This window comes from Acomys russatus, chromosome 32 (genome assembly GCF_903995435.1).
Source record: "Acomys russatus chromosome 32, mAcoRus1.1, whole genome shotgun sequence".
NCBI classification, from domain to species: domain Eukaryota; kingdom Metazoa; phylum Chordata; class Mammalia; order Rodentia; family Muridae; genus Acomys; species Acomys russatus.
The window spans coordinates 23002188-23015046 of record NC_067168.1 but is presented as its reverse complement, the minus strand read 5'-3'; the positions used below and the strand labels follow the sequence as shown (position 1 = coordinate 23015046).

General features: G+C 43.4%; 1 protein-coding gene and 1 non-coding gene across 3 annotated transcripts in view; one reads left to right on the top strand and one right to left on the bottom strand.

Moving 5' to 3' along the window:
• The window catches only part of Tfdp2 (transcription factor Dp-2), a 124519-nt gene that overhangs the window by 111458 nt on the left and 202 nt on the right, over positions 1-12859 (bottom strand). The gene's annotated exons all lie outside the window — the stretch shown is intronic.
• Positions 4831-4937, top strand: LOC127184478 (U6 spliceosomal RNA). The gene has a single exon (XR_007830123.1). It is a non-coding gene; the product is annotated as a U6 spliceosomal RNA (small nuclear RNA).

Below are 12859 nucleotides of genomic sequence, written 5' to 3'. Positions count from 1 at the left end.
CCTTCCTGAGAACCACCTTTGGGAAGAGAAGATAAAGGAGAATGACATACATACTTGCTGTTAAAATAAATAAACAGCCGGGCGTGGTGGCGCATGCCTTTAATCCCAGCACTCAGAAGGCAGAGGCAGGCGGATCTTTGTGAGTTTGAGGCCAGCCAAGGCCACACAGAGAAACCCTGTCTCGAAAAACCAAAATAAATAAATAAATAAATCCAGATATATAAAAGATCACAAAGAAAATGAAACCAATTTTTTTGTTTGCTTTTTGAGACAGGGTTCTCTGTGTAGCCTTGGGTGTCCTGGAACTCTTTGTAGACAAGGCTGGCCTCCAACTCACAGAGATCTGCCTGCCTCTGCCTCCCCAAGTGCTAGGATTACTGGTGTGTGCTACCATATCCAGCTGGAGTTTTTGTTCATTTTTTCAAGACAAGATGGCTCTGTGTAGTCCTCACTGTCCTGGAACTCACTCTGCAGACCTAGCTGACCTCAAACTCAAAGATCAGCCTGCCTCTGCTTCTGCCTCCCCAGTGCTGGGATTAAAGGCATGAGCCACCACCATGAAGAAATTAACTCTTTGCCTTATCACTGAAAGTGAAAAACCTAATGGTACTTGCACATATGCCTAAAGGTTACCTATATGCACACAGATGAATATACATAAACAGAACATGAATATATAAAAAGGTACATAAATGCATTCATTGCAAGTTTGACCCAAGATGACTCACAGAACAAGCAGTAACCCTAACACTTGAACAGTGGTACTCAACCTGTGCGTTGCAACCGCCTTAGATAATATCACATATCAGTGACCTGCATAGCAGATATTTACAATTCCTAACAGGGGAGGGGGGTCACCCCTACATGAGGAACTGTATTAAAGAGTTGCAGCATTAGGAAGGTTGAGAACCACTGCCCCAGAGACTGAGATCAGATGAGCTCAAATTGGAGAACAGCATAGGCTACATATCAAGACTCTGTTTATTAAGAAAGAGAAAAGAGATGGACTGGTGGCACACACCTTACACTCAGCCTCAAAAAGAAGAATCCTTGGGCTACACAGAAAATACCAAGCCAGACAGGGACATAGCAAGACCCTATGTCAGACTCATTTTCAAAAAATAATTTAATCAAAGAGCTTATACATGCTTACAATTTTTATTTAATAAAAAAAAAAAAAAAAAAACTCACACACAAAGTAAACCTTCTTCAGACCTTGCCCCCTCTACCTCATCCACAATTCTTACCACTGGATGAGTAGTTACTTAGAAATTCACTAAAATTTATTTATATTTTTGATTATATATGTTCTGAAAAAAATACCTAAATTATTGGTAACTAAAAACATTCTATTCATATAAATATAAATAAAGCCCCCTAACTGAACACTTCAAATCTCATTTGTAAATCAGGGTTAGTACGGTAAATGTCATTGCAGAGAGCTCATTCTAAGTATTTTCACCTTCAATTTGACATGTAAAGAAATGTAACGCCTCTTTTTTTTTTTTTTAAGGTTTTCAAGAAGCCCACCTGCTTCTGCCTCCCCAGTGCTGGGATTAAAGGTTTGCACCACCATGCCTTTAATCCAAGCACTCAGGAGGCAGAGGCAGGCAGATCTCTGTGAGTTCAAGGCCAGCCTGGTCTACAAAGCAAGTCCAGGATAGTCAAGGCTACACAAAGAAACCCTGTGTCAAAAAAAAAAACAAAAAACAACAAAAAAAGGCTTGCGCCACTATGACTGTTTTGTTTTTTTAGGCTTTACATCTATGCAAGATGCCACACAACTGCTACTCCAATATCTGGGAGAGTGAGGCAAGAAAATCTAAAAGTTGAGACCAGCCTTGGCTATTTCCTTAGCAAGGCTGTGTCTCAAAATCAATAAAAAAGGGCTAGGATGCAGCTCAGTAGGGGGTCATTTGCGTAACACATACAAGGCCCTGAGTCTATTCTCTACACTGAAGGGAAGGGGGGAATATACATAATATAATATATGTATATTATATATATGTAATATATGTCTATTATATATAGAGAGCGCCTCTGTGTGTGTGTGTATGTGTGTGCACGTGCATGCACACACGCGCGTGTTATAGAGATAGTTCAGCAGCTAAAAGCATGTCTACTCTTTCAGAGGACCTGGGTTCAAGTCCCAGAAGCCACATGGCACCTCACAACCGTCTGCAGCTCCAGCTCCAGGGGCTCTGTTGCCGTCTTCCGGCCTCCACAGGCATCAGGCATACACGTGGCACACAGACATGTATGCACATAAACATGTATGCACATAAAATAAACTTAAAATATATGAAAAGAAAAATATGTATGCACGTAGATGCGTTTTTATTACTTTTAGCATTTTTAAATGATACCGTACTACAATGCTTTTTTCTTATTTAACATACTATCTATCAATAGCACTAGCTCTTTTCATAGTGAGTTTTGTAGCTAGAATATGGTGATAGTTATATAAATCTGTAATGATAATGTCATAAAATTATACATAAACTCATAAAGAATAAGTGCGTGCAAAGCTGTAAAATTCATAGTGCAGCTGATCGTATTATACCAAAGTCCATCTCCTGGTCTTGACATATACTGAAGTAATTCACATATGCTCTCACAAGAGCGAAGAGGAGTAATGGGCATACGGAACCTCTCTGTTCTAGTCTGCAACAACTTTTTTTGTTGTGTTTTTTTTTTGTTTTTGTTTTTGAGACAGGGCTTCTCTGTGTAGTCTTGGCTGTCCTGGACTCACTTTGTTAAACCAGGCTGGCCTCCAACCCAAAGCTACCCAGCTGCCTCTGCCTTCCCAATTGCTGGGATTAAAGGCGTGTATCACCACACCCAGCTTGCAAAATTTCTTGAGTCTACTGCCATTTTAAAATAAACAGTAAGGGCTAGGCTTGATAGCCCAGTGAAGATCTGAATTCGAATCCTAGAACCAGTGTAAAGCCAAGCACACAACACATGTCCATCACCCGAGGGGCTCTTCAGTGAGATGAGAGGCAGAGATAAGAGAATCCCAGCAGCACTTCTCCAGATAGCCTGGCTTACAATGCAGTGAACACACAAAGAAATCTGATTTCAAACAAGGTGAATGAAGACACACAACAGAGGCTGTGTCCTCTGTCTTACACACATACACACACACACACACACAGGACATGCACACCCAAACACAAATCAGACACACACACACACATACACACACATTATACACAAAAACCATGCCACATGCAACAAGAGTTAGGTATGAGCTGGCCATGGTGGTGCACATCTTTACACCCAGCACTCGGGAGGCAGAGGCAGGGGGAGCTCTGTGAGTTTGAGGCCAGCCTGGTCTGGGTCTACAAAGTGAGTCCAGGACAGCCAAGGCTACACAGAGAAACCTTGTCTCAAAAAGCAAAACAAATAAACAGAGTCAGGTATGGTGGCACAGCTCTGCAACCTCAAAATTTTGGAAGCTAATCTAAGAGACTCACAAGCTCAAAGCCAGCCTTAGCTACAGAGTGAAACACTGTCCAGAAAAAAAAAGACAAATGCAGACAGAGAAAATATGACCATGTAGCTTTTTATTTTTAATTTTTAATATAACAATATTGGCAAACAGGATAAGTTACATTTTTTATTTTATTTTTTTTTTTTTTTTTTTTTTTTTTTTTGGGTTTTTCGAGACAGGGTTTCTCTGTGTAACCTTGGCTGCCTGGATTCATTTTGTAGACCAGGCTGGCCTTGAATTCACAGAGATCCGCCTGCCTCTGCCTCCCAAGTGCTGGGATTAAAGGTGTGCGCCACCACACCCGGCTACATACATACATACATGCATGCATACATACATACATACATACATACATACATACATATGGTTTGTTTGTTTTGTTTTTTGGGGGTTGGTTTTTTTTTTTGGTTTGGTTTGGTTTGGTTTGGTTTTAGACAGAGTTTCCTGTGTGTATCCTTGGCTGTCCTGGACTCACTCTGTAGACAGGTTGGCCTCGAACTCACAGCAATCCACCTGCTTCTGCTGGGATTAAAGGTGTGCGCCACCACCGTCCAGCGATATTTTTTAAAGTACACTGAGATGCCACTTTCCAGCACCTTTCTCTACCTCCTCTTTCCCACCTACCCCATTTACACAGGTTATATGATGCAATCTGCATTAGCAGCTACACTTATCTTAGTACTTGCCCACAGATGAGCGCGTGTCTGACCCCATATCAAAGAAGCTTCTTTTTATGGCAGTCAGAAACAGAAAGCTACAACTGGGCAAAACAGCAGCCTGGATGGCTACACTGACAACACCACCTTCACCTAAGGCTCAGGGGACATCAGAGAACAGGAGGTGGAGGGTTGCAAAAACCAGAGGGACAGGATGCCAGCTGTGTCAAACACTGTCTTCTCTATACGATAGGGAAGCTGCTCTTACAAAATCTCTACATGATTGCTTAAACAAAACTCAAACAATGAAGGAAATCGCACAGAGTCCCACAGGAAGCGCTACAGGAAATTCATCACAGCTGACAAAGGACAATCAGTCTTTCCCAATGATGAGCTCCCCATAATTGGTCATCCAATACCAAATAGTCACACCTAAAAAATTACATACAGAAAAATAATACTAAATGAACTCAGAAGGTTATATTTATACATTAATTCATACAGACCCAGACACACACACACACACACACACAGAATATACTCAACTGAGAAAATGCCTCCTTTAAGCAAGCCTGTAGGACATTTTCTTAATTGATGATTGATGTGGCAGGACCCACCCCACTGTGGGCAGTGCCATCCCTAAGTAACTCAACCAAGGGTGTATAAGGCAGCAAACTGGTGCTCACTTCGGCAGCACATATACTAAAATTGGAACAACACAGAGAAGACTAGCATGTCCCCTGCACAAGGATGACACTCAAATTCGTGAAGCATTTCATATTGAGTCTGGTGTGATGGTGCATGCCTTTAATCTCAGCACTCCGGAGGCAGAGGCAAGTGGATCACTCACAGTGAGTTTGAGGCCTAGTCTACAAAGTGAGTCCAGGACAGCCAAGACAGCACCGAGAGACCCTGTCTCGAGAAACCAAAAGAACAAAAAACAGAGTTGGAGAGATGGCTCAGAGGTTAAGAGCACTGACTGCTCTTCCAGAGGTTCTGAGTTCAATTCCCAGCAACCACATGGTGGCTCACAACCATTTATAATGAGATCTAATATCCTCTTCTGGCATTCAGGCATACATGCAGGCAGAGCACTGTATATATAATAAATAAATAAATATTTTTGGGTTTGTTTTTTTTTTTTTTCCGAGACAGGGTTTCTCTGTGTAGCCTTGGCCATCCTGGACTCACTTTGTAGACTAGGGCTGGCCTCGAACTCACAGCCGTCCGCCTGCCTCTGCCTCCTGAGTGCTGGGATTAAAGGCGTGCGCCACCACGCCCGGCTCATAAATAAATATTTTTAAGAAAAGAAAAGAAAGCAAAATGAAGGCAAAAGATAAAGCCAGCCAGTGAGCAGCGCTCCTCCACAGCCTCTGCTTCTGTCCCCGCCTCCAGGCTCCTGTCCTGACTTCCCTTCATAATGGACTACAACTTAAACTGAAAGAAACCCTTTCCTTCCCAAGTTGCTTTTGGTCACAGTATTTATCATAGGAACACAAACCTAACTAGGAGACACACACACACACACGGGGGGGGGGGGGGGGGGGAAAGAGAGGAGGAGAGAGGGAGAGAAAGAGAGAAAGACAGAAGGAGGGAGGGGAAATGACAAGTGTTTGTAAGGAGCTGTGTGCCTTGCCAGGGGGAATTGTAAAGGGATACAGGAAAAGTTAAAAGCTACCAAGGCTAGAGGTGTTGCTCCATTGTAAAGTGTTTACCTAACATGTATGAAGTTCCACACACAATTCCAGACACTACAAAATGAAGTTAAAATGCTAACCACGTATGGGACAAAAGATTAATATGCAGAACACATAAAGAATTCTTAAAACTATACCACAATAAGAAAACTCAACTTTAAAATGGGCAAAGGATACTTGTGGTCCCAGCTACTGAGGGGAGCACACTGAGAGCGCGATGCAGTCATTTACAGGCTGGAGCAGGCCCAGGCATGGCAAGTGTGGCACAGACAGTTTTTGTCTTTTACCCTTCTCTCCATTCCCTCTACGTGTTAAACCATTAGCTTACATTCCTGAAGCCACCAAGGTCTACTCCCTTACTTGGCCACTTCCTCCTCCTGAGGCTGACAACCAAGGCCCAGCTGTCAAAGTACTGAAGTCCAGCAATCAAAAGCCTCCTTTGGCTGCCCTAATTAACGTCTCCATTCCAAACTAAACACTTCATCCTAACACTGGCTTCCTTTTTTCCCTTTATAAGCTGCCTTTGCCTAGGGGCCACATCCATCTCCTCTCTAGCCAGACTGTCCTTCGTCCCTCCAGGGCAAATATCCATTTCCTCTCTCCCTTGTTCCTTTTCCCTCCTCCCTCTTCCTCTATCTCCTGTCTTAGTCTCTGATTCCCTGGCCTTTGTCCCTCTGGGGCAAATAAATTTTCTTTATGCTGAGAACTTGGTCCTAGTGTGTCCTGGCCATCCTTGCTTTCAATCCACATCTAGGACATGGGAAAGTCCCACATTTGGGGCACATACCCAAAAGAACTAAAAGTGGAGGCACAAACAAGTCTGCAACTGGTCGGTGGCCTGCAACTGGCTCTGCAGACTAGACTGGTCTGAATTTTTGGTGATCCACCTGCCTCTGCCCTCCAAATGCTGTGATTACAAGTGTGTGTCACCATGTCCTGCCTCAAACATCTATTTGTATGTTCATGTACACAGTAGCATTAGTCACAATAGTTAAGATCAACAATAGCTAATAGTTAAGTTAAAAACAAACAACTAAATATCTATTGAAGGATGAATTTATAATCAAGGTGGAGCAGGCAAAGGAATACAATTCTCATATATGCTGTAACATGAATGAAGTGAAAAGGCCCAGACTAAAAGCTAAGCATTTTATGACTTTAATGAGATAACTAGAGAAGCTGATGCCAAAAAATAAAATGGGGCTGCCAGGCCTTGGGGGAAATAAAATGGGGAACTATTATTTAACTGATAGAGTTTCAATGTTGCAAGATAAAAGAAGTTCTGGAAGTGGGTGCTGTGGCTGGGGGTTGCACAACGGGATGAAAGTACTTGAAACACTAAACTGTCTTCTTTTCTTTTGTTTTGGTTTTTCGAGATGAGGTTTCTCTGTGTAGCCCTGGCTGTCCTGCAACTCACTCTACAGACCAGGATGGGTTAAACTGTTTTCTTAAAAATAGCTGAGTTAGGAGCTAGAGAGATGGCTCATCAGTTAAGAGCACTGGCTGCTCCTCCAAAGGACTCGGGTTCAGTTCCCAGGACCCACATGGCAGCTCATCACTGTCTGTAACTCTAGCTCCAGGAGTTCCGACACCTTCACACAGATACACATGCAGGTAAAACACCAGCACACATAAAATAAAAATAAATAATTATTTTATTTTAAAAGTTAGTTGAAGGCCGGGCTTGGTGGCGCACGCCTTTAATCCCAGCACTCGGGAGGCAGAGGCAGACGGATCGCTGTGAGTTCGAGGCCAGCCTGATCTACAAAGTGAGTCCAGGATGGCCAAGGCTACACAGAGAAACCCTGTCTCAAAAAACCAAAAAAAAAAAAAGTTAGTTGAGAAATTTTATGTTACTTGTATTTTATTACCAAAAAAAAAAAAAAAAAAAGGAGGGCCGGGTTTATATTGAACAGTAAAGTGATTGCCTAGCAGAGGAAAAGCCCCGGGTTTGGTCCCTGGTATTGGGCAGGGGGTGAACCTTGGACCAAAAAAGAAGGCAAAGAAAGCTGGGTAGCTGGGTGTGGTGGCACACACCTTTAATCCCAGCACGCGGGAGGCACAGACAGGCGGAATGCTGTGAGTTCAAGGCCAGCCTGGTCTACAAAGTGAGTCCAGGACAGCCAAGGCTACACAGAGAAACCCTGTCTTGGAAAAAGAAGAAGGAGGAGGAGGAGAAGAAGGCGGCAGAGAGAAAAACAGACTATCTACAAAAGAGTGACACTTACACTGCACAAGATCTCTCTATAATGCTGGGTGCAGTGGCACACACCTATAATCTCAGCAACTGAGGAGGCAGACACAGGAGATCTCTATGAAGTTGAGGCCACCCTGGTCTACAAAGTGAGTCCAGAACAGCTAAGGCTACACAGAAAAACCTTAGCTCAAAAAAACCAAAAAGAAAGAAAGAAAGAAAGCTCTCGGCAACACTAGAAACAAAGCAATGCCCTCAAGGTACTCTGAAGGGTTAGTATCAAAACATAATACCTGATTACTTTTGAAATTTCAGGCAGGGAACTGGAGATAGGGCTCAGTAATTAGGAGTACTTGCTGCTCCTGCAGAGGGCCTGGGTTCGACTCCTAGCACCCACATTGGGTAGCTCACAACTATCTGTAACTCCAGTTTCAGGAGATCTGATGCCCTCTTCTGCCCACCTCAGCCACCTGCACATATGGAGCATACAAACACAATGGCATATGCATATACATAAATATATATACATATACAAACATGCATGTGTATACATACATAAACTGTATATAAACATAAATACATAAATAAAAATAGAATCTTCTTTTAATATGGGGGAAATAGATTTTCAAAAGTTAACTTTCAAAGCTAAGTGTGGTGGCGCACCACTGTAATCCCAGCACTCGGGAGGCAGAGGCAAGCGGATCACTGTGAGTTCGAGGCCAGCCTGGTCTACAAAGCAAGTCTAGGACAGCCAAGGCTACACAGAGAAACCTTGTCTCGAAAAACCAAAAAAAAAAAAAGAGTTCAAGGCTATTTTCAGCTATAAAGACTCCTTCTTAAAAAATAAATAAAAAGGCCGGGCGTGGTGGCGCACGCCTTTAATCCCAGCACTCGGGAGGCAGAAGCAGGCGGATCGCTGTGAGTTCGAGGCCTGCCTGGTCTACAAAGTGAGTCCAGGATGGCCAAGACTACACAGAGAAACCCTGTCTGGAAAAACCAAAAAATAAAAAATAAAAATAAATAAATAAATAAAAAGTTGATTTTCGGGCTGGAGACATGGCTCAGAGGTTAAAGACACTACTGCTCCTCCAGAGGTCCTGAGTTCAATTCCCACTAACCACAGGGTGGCTCACAACTATCTACAATGTGATCTGATGCCTTCTGGCCTTCAGGTGTACATGCAGGCAGAGCACTGTATACATAATAATAAATAAATCTTTTTAAAAAACATTGACTTTCTATTTTTTGTTGGGTTTGTTTTGTTTTGTTTTTCAAGACAGGGTTTCTCTGTGCAGCCTTGGCTGTCCTGGGCTTACTTTATAAACCACTTTATAGGCCTTGAAATCACAGCAGTGCATCTGCCTCTGCCTGACGTTCCATACAGACCTTCTAACAGCCAGGTACGGTAAACACACATACAATTCCAAGTGTCAGAAGACAGAAGCAGGGCGATCAGGGACTCAGGGCCAGCCTTGACTACAGGAGCCCTTCCACAGTATGTGCGATCAGGGACTCAGGGCCAGCCTTGACTACAGGAGCCCTTCCACAGTATGTGCGATCAGGGACTCAGGGCCAGTCTTGACTACGGGAGCCCTTCCATAGTATGTGCTTCTGGAAAATACAAAGCACTCAAAATTTAAAGGAAATTAAACACAGAGGATTAAAAAATAATGGTAAGTTAGCCATCCATCAGGAGCTGAAGAGAACTCAATGATTAAGGGCTACTCTTCCAGAGGGCCTGAGTTCAAGTCCCAACACCCACATCAGCTATTTCACAATTGCCTGAAATTCCAGTTTCAGGGTACCCATCACTGTCTTCTGGCCTCCACTGGCACCTACGCCCATGTACATATACCTATCTATACACGCTCAAACACAAAACATTTTTAATAGATTTATTTATTTACTGTGTATACAATGTTCTGCCTGTGTGTATGACTACATGCCAGAAGAGGGCACCAGATCTCATTATAGGTAGTTGTAAGCCACCATGTGGCTGCTGGGAATTGAACTCAGGAACTTTGGAAGAGCAACCAGTGCTCTTAACCTCTGAGCCATCTGTCCAGTCCCTCAAACACAAAACTTTTAAAAATTTAAAATTCAAAAATAAAAAGACTTAACCATCACACTGTTGGTGGTTACACAGTCATACACAGCTAAACAAAAAGACTATTCTAAGGAATGTGTTGTTAGATTAGTCTGCTAAACAAGCATAACCAAGAGCTTATATAAACCTAGACGGTACAAACTACACACTATTAGTGACAGTGCGTGCGTGCGTGCGTGCGTGCGTGCGTGCGTGCGTGCGTGCGTGCATGCGTGTGTGTACTGGCAGCAGTGTGACAAAGCATACAGTTTTACAGTATACCCCTTTTTCTTTAAATAAGTAGACGGAATGCAGTCTTAAAATGATGATGAAAAAGCACAATACGCCAAATAGACCAGCAGCACGCTTTATTATCGCTATCAGGTATTACACACAATGACATTCACTGCAATCTTTTATGCCTAGCATCTCCACAAGTATATGAATAAGGTGCTAGACTACAATGGACTGCATTACTAAGTCATAGGGATTTCTTATCACCATTACACCCTTATGGAACCACTGTCACGTAGGTAGTCTACTGTTAACTGACTGTCATACAGCTCGTGACCCTACCACAGTTATGCAAAACTGCTAATGCTGAGGCTAGTGAGACACTAGTCGCCACAAAGCATGAAAATCTCACCTAGGATCCCTAGCACCCCCATAAAAAGGCCGGGTGCAGAAGCACACATCTGTAACCCCAGCACTGGCAAGGGAGGGAGGGGGGATGCAACAGCTGGATCCCTGGGGCTTGCTGCATACATACACATGCACACACACATGAAAACATGTATGTACAACATATACAAAAACTTGTTAATACTAGTGGGGGCTGAATAATGACTATAACAAAACACTTTCCATTACTTTCATAACTTTTCTATGACCTAAATTAGCTTAAAGTCAAACATTTGGGCTGGGCTATGCATGGCTCAGTTAGTAGACTACTTGCCTCGCATGAATAAAGCTCTGATTCCAACCCCTAGCACAACACAGAAACAAAACAGGTATAGTGGTCCGTGTCTAATCCCAGCACTGGGGGGGGGGGGGGGGGTTAGGAAGAAGGATCAGAAGTTCAAGGCCCTCCTCAGAGTCCAAAACCAGCTTGAAATCTCCTCTCAAAAAAGAAAGGGGGGGGGGGGGGCAGGGGACTGGAGAGATGGCTCAGTGGTGGAGATCTCCCTGCTGTTCCAAAGGACCCAAATTTGATTCCCAGCACTTATATTATGCGACTCAGAACTGCACGTAACTTCAACTCCAAAAGACTCAACACTTTCTTTTGGCCTCTTGAGGGTAACTGCACACACACACGGCACGCACTCACATATGCATACATACATATAAATAAAAACAAAATACTGAATCTTTATATATACATAAAGACATAGAGTACTAACTCAGCATGTGCAACAGTCTGTGACTCCCAGCACGGTGATCCGCCTGCCTCTGCCTCCCAAGTGCTGGGATTAAAGGCATGCACCACCACGCCCGGCTAAAACAAATCTCTTTTCAAAAATAAAAAATAACTCGAGCTGGGCATGGTGGCGCACACCTTTAATCCCAGCACTTGGGAGGCAGAGGCAGGTGGACTGCTGTGAGTTCGAGGCCAGCCTGGTCTACAAAGTGCGTCCAGGACAGCCAAGGCTACACAGAGAAACCCTGTCTCGAAAAACCAAAATAAATAAATAATAACCCTTTCCTTCCTCAATTTGCCTTTGTCAGATAGATCATCAGAACAATAAAATAGAGTAACTAAGACGGTAGGTATTACAGAGTACAAACTAGAGCTGGGTGAGGTGACTGACTCACTCCTAGTCTCGGCACTCAGGAGGATGAGGTGGGCAGGTCTCTCTGAGTTTGAGGCCAGCCTGTTCTATATAGGAAGCTCCAGGTCAGCTGGGGCTACATAGTGAGATCCTGCCTCAAAAAGGAAAGAAAGAAAGAAAGAAAGAAAGAAAGGAGGGAGGGAGGGAGGGAGGGAGGGAGGGAGGGAAAGAGTAAAAAGGCTTCTGATTTTAGACATAAATACTTGACTAAAAACACATTTGTTATTCAAAACAGATACAGATTAACTTTTAGTTCATCTAAGTAAAACAGCAGCAGGGTGGGGGGGAGAGGTAGATTAGCATGTATGCCTACTGCTGCAGGAGTTCTAACAACTAGATGGCAAGCCAAAAATTCCTCTATGCTTCATGTAGTAAGCAAGAAAAAATACTTCTGGAAGATGGCTCAACCAGTAAAGTGTTTGTGTAGACACGGGGCCTGAGATCATAGCCTCAGCACCCACATATAAAAGCTGCAGTGGCGTGTGCATGTACCCCAGCACCAGAAGGCAGCCCTGTGGGCTCAGTGAACACTAAGGTGGTCAGTGAGCACCAGGTTCTGTGAGAGACTGTCTCAAAGAATAAAGTGACAGATGAGTCTCAATAAAGTGTCAATAAAGTGACAGATGACTGACACTCAACCCTGGCCTCTACATTCCTGTGTGCACACACACGTACCAGAACCGGCATGACACATACACATGGGCACATACAGACCAAAATACTCAGGAAGTAGTTTCACTCAGCAACAATCTGAGTTAAGTTCATGCTTGGTATGTATATATGTATGTATGTATGTGTGCATGTTTATGTGAATTTGCTTATTTTGACATAGGGTCTTACTATGTCACTCAGTCTAACCTTTAGCCTCAAAATCCCTATGTAGCCCAGGCTGGCATGAAGC